Source organism: Erinaceus europaeus, chromosome 5 (genome assembly GCF_950295315.1).
Source record: "Erinaceus europaeus chromosome 5, mEriEur2.1, whole genome shotgun sequence".
Taxonomy (NCBI): Eukaryota; Metazoa; Chordata; class Mammalia; order Eulipotyphla; family Erinaceidae; genus Erinaceus; species Erinaceus europaeus.
This window is the reverse complement of record NC_080166.1, coordinates 123,837,349-123,854,069: the sequence shown is the minus strand read 5'-3', so window position 1 is coordinate 123,854,069 and position 16,721 is coordinate 123,837,349. Positions and strand designations below refer to the sequence as shown.

The window sequence follows — 16,721 nt, the reverse complement described above, 5'->3', positions numbered from 1 at the left end:
GTTTTGGAAAACTTCTGTTGTCTGTTGTCCCTTGCCTCTATCTGTAACACTCTCTCCACTCCCCTTCCTTCCTCAAATTAATGCCTCCTCTTTCTCACCTCTCAGCCCAAGAAGTACTTCCTCAAGGAAGCTGGTTCCAGCTCCCTGCCAAGTCAAGCTCTTTGTGACTCCCATAGAGATCACTGGAGTTCAGGGCCCTTCCCTCAGTTCCTGTGCTGCTCAGTTCCAGGCTGGACTCATCCACCATCTTGGAAGTGCCCTCAGAGCAGGGACTAGGCTTATATTTGTGTCCCCTGGCTTTTTAGTGCTGAACACCTAGTATAGTTTGCTGCCCAGATGGAACAGCCAGCTGAAGTGTCATAAATCCTGGCTTTGCTTGCTCCTCTGCCTCCATTAGGCTTTGCTTTACTTTTTTTTTTCTATTTAATTTTTTTTTTGGTTACATTTATATGTCTGCTTTTTGCTTTTTTTTTTTTTCTGTAACTGTCACTAGTCTTAGAACTCTTCAAGGGCAGAGACTGCATGCACTGTATTTATCTCTATACCACCAAAGTAGGTATCTATTTTTATCCAAAACGTGAATAGAAAGCACACCTGCAGGATTGTGACATAACTAGCAAACTATGTCCTATATCCAGTCCTGTTCTAAAAATAGCCAGGCACATGTTCCCGTCTAATCTGACTCAGATGCTTCCTATGGGTGCGTTTTAGGAATAGACCTGTCTTTATATGCTGGGTAAGACCCAGGCATCATGCTAGTGCAATTCAGCAAAGGTTAAGAGAAGAGCCAGTCTCCTGGGTTAAATGAAAAGGCGCTTCAAGCCTTGTGTGTTCTGTCTGAAGCCCCCCTTCTCTATTTAAGCTAAAGTGAGAGCTAGAGGAATGAGGGGTCTGGGAAGGCCACCCAAGGAAACCCCACAGCGTTTACCACAAAGCAGAAACATAAAAGTCAAGAGTAGCACACCCTGGGTGTGAGCCCTGACTTTGCTGCTAACTCCTGATGGTGTGACCTTAGCTTAACTGCTCTCTCTCCTCTTTACTTTCTCAACTATTTTCTTCCTGGCTAAGTGGTGCGAACAATAGTAGCTAGCTCACAGGTGAAACCACACAGGTAAAATGCTGGGCCCAATGCCAGACAGAAGCTTCCGGATGTAATACTCACAGCCTCTCTTCCTTCCTCAGAAGGTAGTAGGTGGGTGGGATGAACATCCTGCATTGGGCAAAGTCGCCTCTTCTTTTTCTGCGGCCTGAGTGGTGACTGAAAAGGACTGAAGCTCTCAGGGTACAACCCTATCCATTGGCCATCTGTTCTTTCTCTTGGGGCAGGGGAGCTAAGGGGAGGTGGGGGGAGGAGGGTGGCTGAGGAGGGTATATCATCTGTGGCAGTTTCAGGACAAATAAGGGATAAATGACTGACACACAGGAACCACAGTGTTTCAAATAAGAATCAAGGATCCTAGTGTGTTGCCTTGCCAGGTGCATGATTCAGGTTCATGCCTGACCCCCACCATAATGGAGAAAGCTTCAGTGCTGTGGCCTCTTCCACACTCTTATCTTATCTGCTTATCTCTAATATATATTCATAAGATATCAAAACACCTTAAAAGACAACAGAACAGATACATTTAAAATGAAGCTCAGGGGGCCAGGTGATGGTTCACCTGTGGGTGGAGTGTTCATGTCACAATGTACAAGGAAAAACCCAGTTCAAGCCCCTGGTCCCCACCTGCAGGGTGGGAAACTTCACAAGTGGTGAAACAGGGCTGAATGTGTCTCTCTCTTTCTCTCTCCTTCTCCCCTTTATGTCTGAATTTCTTTCTGTATCTACCCAAAATAAATAAAAATATAAATACAAAACATGTCTTTATTAAAATATAAATAAAATGCAATTCAGTCCAGATCCCACAGCAGGCAAAGTATTCATTGCTTCTGTGTCTCCTGGCAGCTGCAGACTGCTGGAATTTGTATTGTATATTAGAGGTGGGGGTCGGGCTTGTGATGTTGTCTTTGCACAATGCCTCACTTACAGGCTCATTTCCTCTAGAAGCTGACACGTTAATTACTGTCTTTCTAGCTGGTGCTGGATTCAGATTGGAGGCTGGAGAGAAAGAACAGTACAGAGCATAAAGAGCAGCCCTTATAGAAAGAAATCATTATTGGGTTGGGAATATAGCAGAAGGGTTATGCAAAAGACTTTCACACCTGATAGTCTGAAGTCCCAGGTTCAATCTCCAGCATCACTATAAGCCAGAAATTAATAGTGCCCTGGTGAAAAAAATGAAAAGAAATAACCATTTCTGCTTTTAACTCTGACAAACCTGTGCTGATACCCTTCTAGTTCACTCTCCAGATTCTCCAGGCGGTGGGGAAACTCACATCTTGACTTAGCTTTAGGTCTCACTCATTTCAGTACGATGGCTATAACTGTCATTCTCTTTAAATTTGTAAGTTATTATTTTTTTCTTTGTCCATACTTCTAGGGATGCACTGGGCCTTTGTGCCTGCCTGATCCCATCTCTCCTAGTAGAGTCTTATTATTTTAATAGAGGGTGCAAGGCAGTGGCAGAGAGCTAAGGGGAGAGATATCACAACGATACTTAAGAATTATTATATAAATGACCATCATGCCTAAGACCCTGAGGTCCCAGGTTCAGTCTTTTAACACCACCATAAGTCAGAGCATGGTACCAAAAAGCAAGAGATCTTTTTCTTATTCCTTCCTTCCCTGGTTCTGAGTTCTGCTCCTCAGAGGGCACTACTTCAGTTTTAGCTCTTTACTCCCCCCTCTCCAAGTAATTGGGTTATATGTAAGTACTATGCTCATAATTTTTGATTTGATTAATCAACTCTGGTGATACTTGCTTTCAGCACATAGTCTCACACACCTGTGTAGGTAAACAAACCTAAGGAACTATCTGTACTTCTTAAATCATTTGATAGTCGATTCTAAATGAAGCATATGCCCCTCTTACTCCTTAATATGTTAGTGTCTATTTCTGAAGAATTATTAGGTAGTTGGAAAAGTTATGATACATTTCCTTTTGAATAGAAAAATACATCAGGGTGGATAACATAATAGTTATGCAAAGTGACTCTCACATCTGGGGCTCCAAAGTCTCAGATCCAATCCCCTGCACCCCCACAAACCAGAGCTGATCAGTGTTCTGGTAAAAAAAAAAAAAGAAAAAGAAACACATCAATGACTTTTCCAACACCCAGTAGGATGCCTTCTTAGTTAACTGTTATCAAACCTGGGAGATTGTGTATTGGTGTGTTATTATCACCCAGTTTTAGGCCATTTGTCATTTTTATCAATTGTTTTAATAGCTCTCCCACAGATTTTTTTTTTTTAGCACAGTCCAGTACAGAATCAATGTTGTATTTTTTTTTTTTTTGGAGGGGGCTATGTTTTTTTTCTTCTCTTAGTCTGGAATACTTTCTCAGTGTTTCTTTGTCTTTTATGACACTGGTGTAGACAACAGATGATTCCGGACCGCTGGCTTTATAGGGTCTTTCTCAGTGTGTGTTTTCTGATGCTTTGTGTTGATTTTGGTTTGGTTGTGCAGTTCCAGTTTCAGTGAACTCATCAAAGGGGTGTTGTGTTCTCAGGGCCACACTTCCGGGCAGCCTCATTCTGATCCTCTGGTCAGAATATTTTCCAGCTTTCTCAGTCAGCACAGCCAGTATTTCTTCCTTCCAGCTAATGCGAAGTCCATGGGTCACATAGTAAGAACATGTACGTATTAGCCTCTTCATCAAACTCTCTCCCCTGATAGAACTACTGCTGATAACTTTTGCTTCAGTTGGTCTGTGCAAACTGGGATGTGTGCAAACATGGTGATCTTCCTTATTTACTAAGCGCTCGTTTTTTTTTTTTTAATTAAATTTTTAAAAAATTCGAGATAGAGACAGAGTGAAAGAGACCACAGTGTGGTCACTTTTTTTTTTCTTTTTCACAGTAGATGAATGAGGGAGAGCTAGAGAGACACAGAGAAGCAGAGAAGGAGAGACATTTACAGTACTACTCCACTGCTTGTCAAGCTTCCTTCCTGCAGGAGACTGGGGGCTTGAACCGGGGTCTTTGCACATGCTCATATGTGTACTCTACTAGGTGTGCCACCACCTGGTGCCTACTTAAAAATTTACTTACAGACTAACTGTGAGGGCTCACAGAGAACTCACTGGGTAAGGGTGTGCTCACGGCGCCCGAGGAAGCTTCTTTGTTGCAATAGCTCTCCTTTCTGCTGTCTAAGTTAAAAAGCAGCTCAAAGTATAGTTTCATTTTCCTTTCCTTTCCTTTCCTTTCCTTTCCTTTCCTTTCCTTTCCTTTCCTTTCCTTTCCTTTCCTTTCCTTTCCTTTCCTTTCCTTTCCTTTCCTTTCCTTTCCTTTCCTTTCCTTTCCTTTCCTTTCCTTTCCTTTCCTTTCCTTTCCCTTCCTCTCCTTTCCTCTGTTTTCCTCTCCTCTCCTTTTTCTTTTCTTTTCTTTTCTCTTCTCCTCTCCTTTTCTTTTCTTTCCTCTCTCTCTCTTCTCTCTCTCTCTCTCTCCTCTCTCTTTATTTATTTATTTATTTTTTATTTTTTGCCTCCAGGGTTGTCACTGGGGCTTGGTGCCACACTACAGATCCATGGCTCCTGACAGCCACTTTTTGAATTTTACTGGATAAGACAGAGAGAAATCGAGAGAGGAGGGGAAGACGGAGAGGTGGGAGAGAAAGATAGACACCTGCAGACCTGCTTCACTGTTTGTGAAGAACCCTCCTGTGGGTGAGGAGCAGAGATTCAAACTGGGATCTTTGTGCAGGTCCTTACACTTCATACTATGTGCGCTTAACCTAGAGTACCAGTGCCCAACCCCCAAGCTTATACCATTTTTAATTCCTGTTACTGTAAATATTCTTGTGGAACACATCTTTTTCCATGTATTTCGATATTACTTCCTTGGGAGTTGTATCTAAATTGTGAAGTCTGGATCAGATGGCACAAATACATTTATGGATCATGGTTTCACTTCTAAACTACATTTGAAAATGAGTTGTGGGTACACAATGCTGCCAGAAGTGTGAGTTTACTTGTCACTTGGCACTTCCCTTTTTGCTTGTTTGTTCTAAATAACTCCTCATTGTTTTGAGACCTTGGAGTTTTTAGTTTTCATCTGATGATGGAAAACTCAGTGGAAGAAAAAAAATTAGTCTCTTTTAAACTCATTTTAAGTATTAGGATAAAGAAAGTTAATTCTTTTACACGCCTTATCATGAAGTTGTAGTCATGATGAATATCAGCATCATTTCCTAATAGAGGTGCTATTTCTACCTTGTTTCAGTTCCTGAAACTTGTTGCTATGCTAATAGGTCTGGTGGATGACAAACCATCAGTCTTGTGTTGGCCAAGGAAATAACCCCATTTCTGCAGCTGTCTACCACATCTTGACTAAATATAGGGTCGAGGTGACAAGTGCTTCAAAGGTTTCTTATTCGCTAATTTAGGAAGAAGTGGAGTTCTTTGCACAAGCAAGTATAAATGATTCACATTGTACTCTTAGTACCTCTAGGCCCTTTGATTAGAGTTTTATGTAAGGGAACATAAGAAATATTTGGCTTTTTTATTTTCTTCTTTGGTCACATAAAAAAAATTGTGGCATGGCAAAATGAGATTCTAAATGAACTCCCAGGCACAAAGTCTACTTTTTCAAGAGAACTATAAATTTTGTTCTCAAAAAGTTACACGGATGACTAGTCAAATGGTTCCACCTGCCTCAATATATCATTGAGTAATAGGGTGGGGAAATAGAAGACTTAATTAAAGGCATCATCATGATCAGAGAAGGAAACCAAGCGATGTGAGTTCTCAGGTTAAGATGGTGTCCACCTATAATTCTGTCCTGTGTGACTTCATCACAAAGTAAAGTGGAGACATCTAGTTCCACCTCAGTCAACCTCCCAATAGACAGAACTATTTCTTATGGTACTAACACTGGATGGGTTTTGTATAGATGCATCTATTTTTTAAATTAATTGCCCTTTTCTTTCCTTCATTCTGACTAAGGCAGAGAAACATAGAGGAAGAGAAAAGGAGAGATACCCACAGTGCTGTTCCACCACTCATGAAGCTTACTCCTTGCAGGTGGGGACCAAGACCTTGACCCTTGTCCTTGAGCATGGTGACATGTGTGCTTTACTGGATGCACCACCACTCAACGTTATTTTGAGATAAGGCTCAGTTTTTCCAAAGGAGTGGTAGAAATGCAGTACATTAGTTTTGATAATTTTTCTCATATTTTGGGGTAGGAAGAATGTATATGGCTTTTCCTTATAGGTAAGGAAGGAAACAATAATTCTCAACAAATAAGACTTTGTTGTGGGATATTCATATTCATTTTATTGTTGTTTCTTCTTGCTCAATCTTAGATCCCCTTTGACTTCTAGAAAATCTGTATCCATTTACCAACTGGCTAATGTAACTCCCCATGCCAGAACTTAGACATCTCCTTACAAAACATAGGGGTCCTCTTCCCTCTGGTGGAGTGGTGCTGGGAAGCATTTTCTGCTGTCAGTGTTGTTCTTTCAGGGGCTTGTTTCATACAATTTCTGGTGGGTAAATAAATGAATTGACACATGGAGTCAAACAGTGGTGGCACTGGTGGTTCCTTGCAGTGATCTACCTGCCTCCACTGATCATACAGTAAGAGTTATAAACCACAGCAACACCTGCAACAACAATAGCACAGCCCACCTTGCCTTTGAGCTCTGAGGCTGCTGTACCTGGGGGTCAGTCAAATCTTTCCTGTTCAGTGACAACAAACTCCCTTAACCACTCTTCCTTTCAGTTAGGACTTGGGATTGGGGTGATGACGTGGAGGGCCAGAGAGGATGTTGTGTGTCTGGTGGCTGGTTATCCTACTGAGTTCTTTATCTTAGCCTTTTATTATATTATTTCTTGTTCTGGTCTCCCCTTAACAACCCCCCTTTTGCATGATTAGCTTGCTCTCCTCATCCTGCTGTCTTTAGTGTCCCAGTCCTATATGCTGCCATATTTTCCCCATTAATTTTTTTCCCATTCCTGTTTCTTTTTTTCTTTTTAATTTTTTTTAGTGATTTAATAATGATTAATAAGACTGTAAGATGGCAGGGGTACATTCCCATACAGTTCCCACCATTAGAGTTTCATAGCCCATCCTGTCCACCGGAAGCTTTTCTACTCTTTGTTCCTCTGGGAGTACTGACTACAGTTCTTTATGGGGTACAGAAGATGGTAGTCCTGGCTTTTGTAATTGCTTCTTTGCTGGGCATGGACATTGCAGGTCAACCCAAAACCCCAGCCTTTTCTACCTCATGGGGTATGGCTCTGGAGAGCTGAGACTTTGGGAAACATTGGTGAGGTCATCTGCCCAGGGAAGTCAGGATGGCATCATAGTAGCATCTGCAACTTGGTGGCAGAAAGGCTTGGTAAGATATAGAGTAGCACTTTTTTTTTTTTTTTTAATAAACAGAATACCAAAGGTGGGAATAGAGCAGATGAAATTAAGGACCTTTCTGTGGGCAAAAGCTAGGAAGTCTATTTTGAGTGTGTTCTAAGGGACCCATGACTTTAGTAATTTTTACTGGACCCTAACAGCTAACAAGCAGGTGGACTAAAAATATAGTCTGGGAAGATGGTGTCAGAGTTTAGAATAGGGCTAGAAAGCTAGATTAAGGCAGAGAGCAGCTCCTAAACATGAGGAACATATATAATTACCATTAACTGTTTACCCCACTGATCTGAGCTAGGGCTCATAGAGATTCCCATTTAGCACAGGAACCTGTATGACCTCTGAATTCCATTTCTAACTGACAGACCTCTTGGAACTGGGAGTCTTTCCCTTTTTGTATGTGATTTTTGGCACGTGAAGATTTCTTATGCTCAGAGTGCACATTAGCTTAGTTTCCTTGAAGAAGATGAGTACCTAGAATGACAGCAGAGTCTTGTTACTCTTCTTCTGCCCTGGTGGTTCATCCTGTGGCTACAGCTGCCCCTCTGCCACCATTTGGTCATACAAGGAAACCCTAGTTGGGCAGTCAGTGCTATGCTGTGATTGAGTCAACTTTCGCAGGGACAGTCTTTTTGACTTCAGTGTTTGGATTCAAGGGCAAGGGCCCCCCTCCTTGGAGTCTGCATGCAGGGAACTGATTATGCCAACAAATGGTACAATGTGAAAATCTGTATTTGTAGAAGAAAGTGACTGTAACCACATGACTGATTTTCTTAATGAAAACACACATTTCTGGCAACAGAGACTAGGAAAACGAATTTACTTTTTGTTGAGTCATTATTTAATAGGAAATATTCCATATCAATATTTGCAAAAAAGGTAAAATAGCAATTTATTCATTTATTCATCCATTTAGCCAGCAAATATTATTTGAGCATCTTTTATGAGTTGGATTCTGTACTGAAAAATGGAGATTCAGCAATGAATAAAACAGCTCTCATCCATAGGGATGTAACCATGCAGGAGAACACAGAGATACAGTAACAGCAACAAGTTATTTGCCACCGATGTGAAATGACTATTAATAGGTTATAGAGAGAGGACAGTGAGTGTCAGTAAATGGGTGATGTGACCAGTTCTCATTATGCAATGCAATGAAAAGCAAGACATTCCACAGTGACTTTGCTATTTATAGCATTTAAACAATACTCCTATCAAGACGTGCTATTGTTGATCTTTCTCTCTAAAATGGACAGGGGTTCTCGACAATTCTCCTAGTAGAGTGTGGTGGAAGAGATTTCCCAAGTTAAAACACAATGGCAATGCTGATTTATCAGTATTATTGTTGTTGTTGTTGCCACCAGGATAATTGCTGGGCTTGGTATCTGCATCACTCCACTGTTCCCTGTGACTTTTTTTCTTTTTCTTTTTCTTTTTCTTTTTTTTAAATAGAGGATGAAAGACAGCCACACACACACACACACACACACACACACACAGAGAGAGAGAGAGAGAGAGAGAGAGAGAGAGAGAGAGATTGACATGCAGCACTCCTCCACTGCTTGGGAAGCTTCCCTCTGGCAAGTGGGAGCTAGGGCCTTGAACCTGGGCCCTTGCACATGATAACATGCACCCTCTCCTGAGTGAACCACCAACCACCCACAGCCTGCTGGTCTTGCTTATTGCAACACCAGAAGAAACCTCCAATTAGCCAATGTAAAGACAGTTCATGGAGAAGCCCAAGAACTGTGTCTGGAAAGCCTTGCCAGTCCCCCTGATGCCCCAATGCCCCTGCATTTCCAGCTCTGTTCATTGTGTGACCAAAATCACTAGTAACTCCTCCCGTGCACAATAAACCCACAGAGACCTTTTTTTTTTTTTTGCTGTTGTATCAGAACTGTTAAGGAGATTTGTCACACAGTGGCAGACAAATGGAAGAGTTTTCTTTCTTTTTTCTTTTTTTTTTTTTTTGAGGTTGTAATGAGGGAGTTTCTGCTATCACAAAAACTGAAAACATCTGGCATCATGTTGGCTTTGGGTCTGGATGGCATGTGGATGGCATGCAGATATCAGAAGAGACTTGAAGAAATGATTAGCAGAGCACTGACCTTGAGGAGCAGGGTGCAAATGTTTTCAACAGAGGGAGGGAATTCTTGTTGAAAACTAGAGGAAATTAGAGCTTTGTGAAATGGTGGTGGAAGCCAGGCAAGATAACCACCTATAGTTGCATGTAAACTAAAAATGTATCAGATAAGCTGATAGGCCTGGCTGACTAAGAAAGTGTGACTATATATATTTTTTCTTTTTAGATGCGTGCGCTAAGGTACAATAGAACCACACCAAAATGCAACCATTTGGTTTTTGATAAGAATATAGAGGAAATGGTAAGTTGCTAAGACTGTATTTGAAAATAAAGCTGCTTCTTATTCTTACTGTAACCATCAAGATCTCAAATTGAGTAAGAGCTTTAGGGCAAAGATCTGATTTCTAGTTGTCTTTTATATCCACACACACATACACACACACACACACACACACACACACACACACACACATTGTCAACACCTCTGGAAGATACTTGTTCTTTGTCAATGCTCCAAACAGACTTTAAAAAAATTTATTATCTTTATTTATTTATTGGATAGAGACAACCTGAAGTTGAGAGGAATTGAGAGAGAGGGGGAGGGATAGAGAGATACTTGCAACACTGCTTTATCACTCGGGAAGTTTTCCCCCGGCAGGTGGGGGCCAGGGGCTTAACCTAGGCCCTTGTGCATTGTAACATGTGCACTCAACCAGGTGTGCCAGCACCCCCCTCTTTATTCTTTTTAGATATAAACAGAGACAGCAAAACAGAGATAGGGAAAGATACCACAGCACTGGGGCTTCCTTCAACAGAGAGTGGAGGCTGATCTCAAATCTGAGTGGCCCACGGAACAAAGCAGATGTACTATCCAAGTGAGTTATTTTGCTAACCCTTACATCCTTGCATGCAGACAAAATGTCTTCTATCAATCTTAAGGTCATGCTTCACATAGCCTTGCTGTTAAGCAATAAGACTTTTAGGATTTTAAAGGGAATTTCCCTAAGGAAAACTCATAGGATGCCTACAATATCCTATGTTGACCTTAAAAAGATTTGCATAGCTTTTGTGTAATGAAAGTGTATTATGAGATCAGAAGAGAAAACACAAGTAGAATCTGAACTGGAATTGGCATGATACAGCAAAGTAAAAGACTCTGGGGTGGGTGGTGGTGGTGGTGGGAGAATACAGGTCCAAAAAGGATGACAGAGGACCTAGTGGGGGTTGTATTGTTATATGGGAAACTGGGAAATGTTATGCATGTACAAACTATTATATTTACTGTTGAATGTAAAACATTAATTCCCCAATAAAGAAATTTTAAAAATTAGTAAAAAAAAAATAACAAAAAAACAGAAAGTGGATTATACTATAGTATGTAAAAATCCTACAACAATTTTAGAGGCACCATGAAAGCTTCAGCAGGAAAAAAAAGGGCAAAGACAGAGCAAAATGAAAGAGAGCTTTGTTCCTTCAAACTAATATGGGGGAAAGAGGAGACTGAAGAACCCATTCAGCTACAAAAAGGTAGGTTTTATGAAAAAGTTAAAAAGCAACTTGGAGGGTAAAACCCACTGTTTAGGGAGGGAAGGCAAGAACCACAGAGAATCCTTTCTTGGAAAGAACTGGTCACATGTACTCAACTGGATTTCAGAGTTGTCCTGAATTGGAGCTTCTTATTCTCCCAAGTGCTTCCTGTTTGCCTCCTTCATGACTGGAAGTGTCAATCTTAAATCTGCCGCACCATTGTGTGTTAGGTGTGTGGGACAGACAAGTTGTCATTGCGTCATAAGTTTTCAGGCTGAGACTTTACTCAGGGAGTCATGTGTAAGGAATGCCATCAGCACTTTGATGGAGACAGTGAAAACCTTCACCTAACCCCAATGCTTTCATGTAAAATCAGCCTCCAGGGGCTCGTGGGCGAGAGGGATCACTGTATTTTTCTTTCTTTGTTTTTGCCCAGGAAACTAGACTTGGTGGTTTGAAAATATGTCTGCAAATACTTTAACACTTCTGTCAAGAGGTTGGTTCATGTTCCTTCTTCTTGAAACTAGGCGGTCATTTGAAACTGTTCTGTTAAACAGTGGAGGGAAGAGGGCTGCTGTGTGATGGTCAAAACCAGCTGCTAAGTGGTAAAGCAATCTCTCTCTCTCTCTCTCCTTTGCTAGAAGACTTGGATTTAGGTGCTGACTGCCCTGGCATCACCAGATCTGTGAAAAATCTAATTCATGAGCAGGCTCTAAGTTCTGGATCTTCCCTGGGAGACTGAAGATGTTAGTCAAGCTGAAACTGTGTGGCTTGCAATTGCTTTGGGGGAGGAGTTGTTGAAATGTATCCTGTATTTTAGAAAGAGATAATATTGGTCCCTTCATGTTTTATCTTCCAAATATTCTTCTGGTATAAGCATTTTGCTTATCATGCTATTGTTCATTTTTCTTGCTTTCTTTGAGATGTTTTTCTCCCAAGAGAAATGTGATTCTAGGTTATTAGGTCATTTCCTTTTTTTTTTTTTTTTTGTAGATTTATTTATTCTCATATGGAGGGGAGAGAGAGAGAAGAGAGGAGAGAGAGAGAGAGAGAGAGAGAGAGAGAGAGAGAGAGAGACTTGAACATTGCTCTGCTTTGGCATACCCTTGTGTTAGGAATTGAACCTCAGAGCTTCAGGCATGCAAGTCTGTACTATGTCCCTGGCCCTCAAAGTCATTCCTAACTCCTCATTTACTTGGTTTTAAAACTGCTGGGTTATTAATGCCTTTATTCTAAATAGATGTGTGTTAGTCCCCTGTCTTTCCTAGAACTCTGCACACAGAGCTGTTCTTTCATTTTGTTTCCTCCACACAAGTGTCATCACTAATGTAAATACCAGGCCTTTAGCTCAGAGGAAATGAAGGGAAGTAAGGATTCTAGTCACATACAAGCTCAGGTCAGGGGAGATCACCTAGGTATCCTGGGTGCTGGGAATCCGGTGTTTAGTGAGTAGCATAATTACATCACTACAGGATGTGTATAGCACCAAAGGAATTCTAACACTAGCTCACACATATCAGAAAGGCAGAGAGGGCATGTGCTTCTGGATGGCTGCTCAGATGTGAGGTAGTTGGAATATTCTTTTGAAGGACAATTTAGGGCTTTCTAGGTGGAGCAGAGGGTATTTCAGATAAGGAGATGTATTAACCAGCGAGTGTGTGCATTCATTCATTCATTCTTTTTTTTCTCTTAATCCTTATTTATTTATTGGATAGAGATGGCTAGAAATAGAGAGGAAGGGGAAAAGAGAGAGAGAGAGTATGAGAGAGAGAGACCTGCAGCACTGCTTCTCCACTTGTGAAGCTTCCCCCATGCAGGTGGACTGGAAGCCGGGTCCTTGCTTATTGTAACATGTGCACTCAATCAGGTGTGTCACCATCTGACCCTAGTTCATTCACTCTTCCTTTATCAAACACCTTTCTATGCCAGTAACAGGCTTGGTAATGGTAATATAAAGTGGATAAGAAGAATGCCCGCCCTTAATAATTTCATAACGGATAGAACTTTTATCCTGTGCTTTGCCACTTAATGAATATAAAGATTTTAAAAGGGAAGAATGTTTTTTTTTTTTTTTTTTTTTTGGTATGTTCTATGATGGTAGACCTTGGTGAGGTGTTTATGTTTGTTTTGATAATACTCCACATGGTATCATGATACTAAGGAAAGATGGACTTACTTTGATAAGTAAAACTGTTTTAAGAAAATTTAAGTGTTGGGTTACAAAAGAACACATCCCAGAGACTAGCTGTTTATACTGTAGAGAGCAAAAATAAAGTACAAGAGAATGGAATTATTTCTCTTGCCCATTTTACAAGTCCAGGGAATAAGACTTGTATGTGTCTTGAATTTCATTTAAATTGATTAAGAAACTACCAGGTAGGATGTACAACAAGAGAATAGGAGTTTGGATTGTTAAATCAGACCACTTGTGTTCAAACCTCCGTTTTATGAACTATGGGTACTGGAATGGCTTGATGTCTTTTGCTTCTTTGTAAAGTGGGAGCAAGAATAATTGCACTTATATGTAGAATTCTTATGAAAATTAATTGAAAAAAATGTCATATAATTCTTAGTTCAAATGGATATATATGGAATATGATCAATAGATACAATTTATTATAAATGCTACAAAATCAATGATCTACTTTCAGGATGAAGTATAACTCTTAACTTACAATCTGCAGTCTGTTTGGAGAGGCAGGACTCAGATAAAGTCATGGACATATGGAAATAGCACAATGATTGTGCAAAAGACTTTTTTTTTCTTTCATCTTTTTTTTTTTTTTTTTGGTTTCCAGGGTTATTGCTGGGGCTCAATGCCTGCACTACAAATCCACTGCTCCTGGTGGCCATTTTTTTTCCAGTTTAAAGGATAACACAGAGAGAAATTGAGAGGGGGTGAGAGAGAGAGAGGGAGAAAGATAGACACCTGCAGACCTGCTTCACCACTCGTGAAGCTTCTACCTGTAGGTGGCAAGTGGGAGCTCGAACCGGGATTCTTCCACAAGTCCTTGCACTTAGTACTATGTGCCATCAACCTGGTTCATCACCATCTGCCTCCCCTCCTCCCCCACAAAGACTTTTTTGCCTGAAGCTCCAATCCTAGGCATCACCACATATCAGAGCTGGCAGGAAAAAAACAAAAACAAAAACAGAACACTCAGCTAGTGTAGGAATGAGTGTTGTATTGTACTTATAAGAGGAGATGAGGCTAGAGTGATTAACAACGATTGGATGGACTCGAGGACTTTTTAGTCAAGGGTCACATTTGATTTAGACCTTGGAAGAAGATGAGGAGTACCACAAATGGAGAAGCAGAAGTGAAGGAACCAAACACAGGCACAGAGACATTAATTAACAAAGATTCCTCCTGAGTTTGACAATAGGAAGGATAGAAGGCGGTAGAAAAAGTAGTGATACAAAAGGTTGTAAATATCAGATTATAAGAGCCTCAGGAAGCTAAATCAGAGACCGGACTTGGCTCTACTTATTCTGTGTCTTATGACTTTTTCTTATTGGTACTCTGAAAGAGTCAATTTGGGGAAGAACTCATGCAGTTTTATTTCCCTTCCTCTGGAAAAAAAAAACCCCACCCCAAACCAACAAACCACCCTTGTAAATCATTAATGGCCTATTTAAAAAGGATATTATAGTCCTAAAAGTTACTATTTTTCTATTCAGCAGAAAAAGAAAAAGTAGCATATTGAATTATGTGCAATATGAATTGGTCTCTGTGTTCTGCTACCTATGTTGGACAGATTCATAAATACTGAAATCATCTAAGTGATCATTGTTCAGTTCCTTTCATATTAAAGGATATTGACTAGCAGAAAAAGGAGAATGGAAGGAAAAAATTTAAGAGAGAATAACTATAGTTCAGAATTATCCTTGTGTTACTCTGTCTCATTTATCTCTAACTAGTGTTCAACAATCTTCTATTATTTACCTGCCCTGCCAATTCTTAGATTGCTTGAGGAACTGAGTTTATTTTCCTCTTGTTTTAGTTCCTAATATAGCTAAAGAACAATAGAAGATCTTGGAATTATTTGATCAGTCTTCATAGTGCAGGTCACTGCGGTAAAACTAACATCAAGAGAATTTCCAGAAAAGATTTTGGAAAGTTCTTTACACAGCAAGAATATTCCCAATGTGATACAGTATTACTTTCTTTGGAAGCTTAATCTGATGTCTCCTAAAATAGTACTGAGGGACAGTACTGGAAAAGAGAGGCTAAGTAATTATTTCAAATTCCAGTTTAGGCAAACAATACTAACAGCCTTGAAGAAAAAAAAAGTATAAAGAATTACACATTGGGGGACTGGGTGGTGGCAGACCGTATTAAGCCCACATAGTACGAAGCTCAAGGACCAGTAAAAGGATCCCGGTTCGAGCCCCTGGCTCCAGTGTTTGCAGTGTTCCAAGAGCATCTAATTCTTTTAGAAACATTTACCTCTATCTTACTTGGGAATGAAATTGTCTGTGGATTGTCCAATTGTGATTAAAAAGAAATTAGACATCAGAACTCTTGACAAGCTATTTATTTTTTAGTGCAGGATAGGAGGTACTCAGAATTTTATTTTAAACACTGCCCAGGTCTCTTCCTCAGTGGAGAGTCAGCACTAACATTCAGTCTCCTATTATGACTTTTCCCCAGTCTTAACCCTCTAAAGAGGTTCTCTTCTTTCTTCATAATGAATCCACCTAATGTCTCATTTCCTTGTATCACTGATAAGTGACCAGAAGTTCTGCTGAAGTAGTTTTTGGAGGTAGTGCTCCTTCATTTGGTGTTTATATAAATTTATAACTATCTATCATATACAATTCATTCACTTGAAAAGGAACTGTGAAAATAGTACAGTACAGACATTAGAGCTCTAAATCCTGAGTTTAAATTCCAGATCTCCTCTGAACTTCCCATGAGCCTCTAATAAACTGGGGTAACTTTTCTGAGCTACAAGTGTCTCCTCTGTAAAATGGTGAGGGAATACTTTTCACCAGACAAGGTTATTAGGACTATGGAGATTTGCACACTATAAAGTGTCATTCAAATATTATTTAAAAAAAATTACTAACTCCTGCAGTGGGAACACTTGATTACCCCAATGTACTCTTTTTATAGAACAAGTCTGAGGCAAGCAGGCAGGCAGAGCTGGGGATATTCTTAAGGATACGTGGCCGATTGTGAGCTACAAAGATGGCTCTTATCCAATGTGCTCTTCTTGCAATATGGCCTTGACTATCTTTCCACAGGATGCTGGGAACTCTGTTTCTTCCCATTGAACCCAGACACTCTTATGACTGTCTTAACCTAAAGCATATGGCCAGAGTGATACAGTACAACTTCTGAGGATCAGTTGTGCAATATCACACACCTACATTTTATTCTCTTGAAACCCACTCTTAGAACCCAGTCTCAGTGCTGCGAGGAAGCTCACATCAACCCCTCTGACAGAACAACATGGCAAGCAACCTTGCTGAGGTTTCAACTGACATCAAACACAGCCAGTAACTGAAGATGTCTTCCAATGCTTTCAGCCTCCAGACTTTTTGTCTCTTCAGAGAGCAGAGGAATATCATCTTTGTTGGTCTGCTCCAAATTTCTTTTTCTTGATTTTATCCGCCCCCACCTTTATCATCACTAGGGTT

General features: G+C 40.4%; 1 long non-coding RNA gene across 2 annotated transcripts in view; it reads left to right on the top strand.

The window, feature by feature from the left end:
* Positions 1–12,700, top strand: part of LOC132538654 (uncharacterized) — a 53,581-nt gene extending 40,881 nt beyond the window's left edge. Inside the window, exons 2-5 of one of the 2 annotated variants that reach the window (XR_009550016.1) lie at positions 5,349–5,511; positions 6,047–6,120; positions 11,512–11,571; positions 11,717–12,700. This is a non-coding gene — a long non-coding RNA (uncharacterized LOC132538654). Of the gene's footprint in view, positions 1–5,348; positions 5,512–6,042; positions 6,121–11,511; positions 11,572–11,716 lie in introns of both variants that reach the window. The other variant, XR_009550017.1, reaches the window with a different exon arrangement.
* Positions 12,701–16,721: the final 4,021 nt, after the last annotated feature.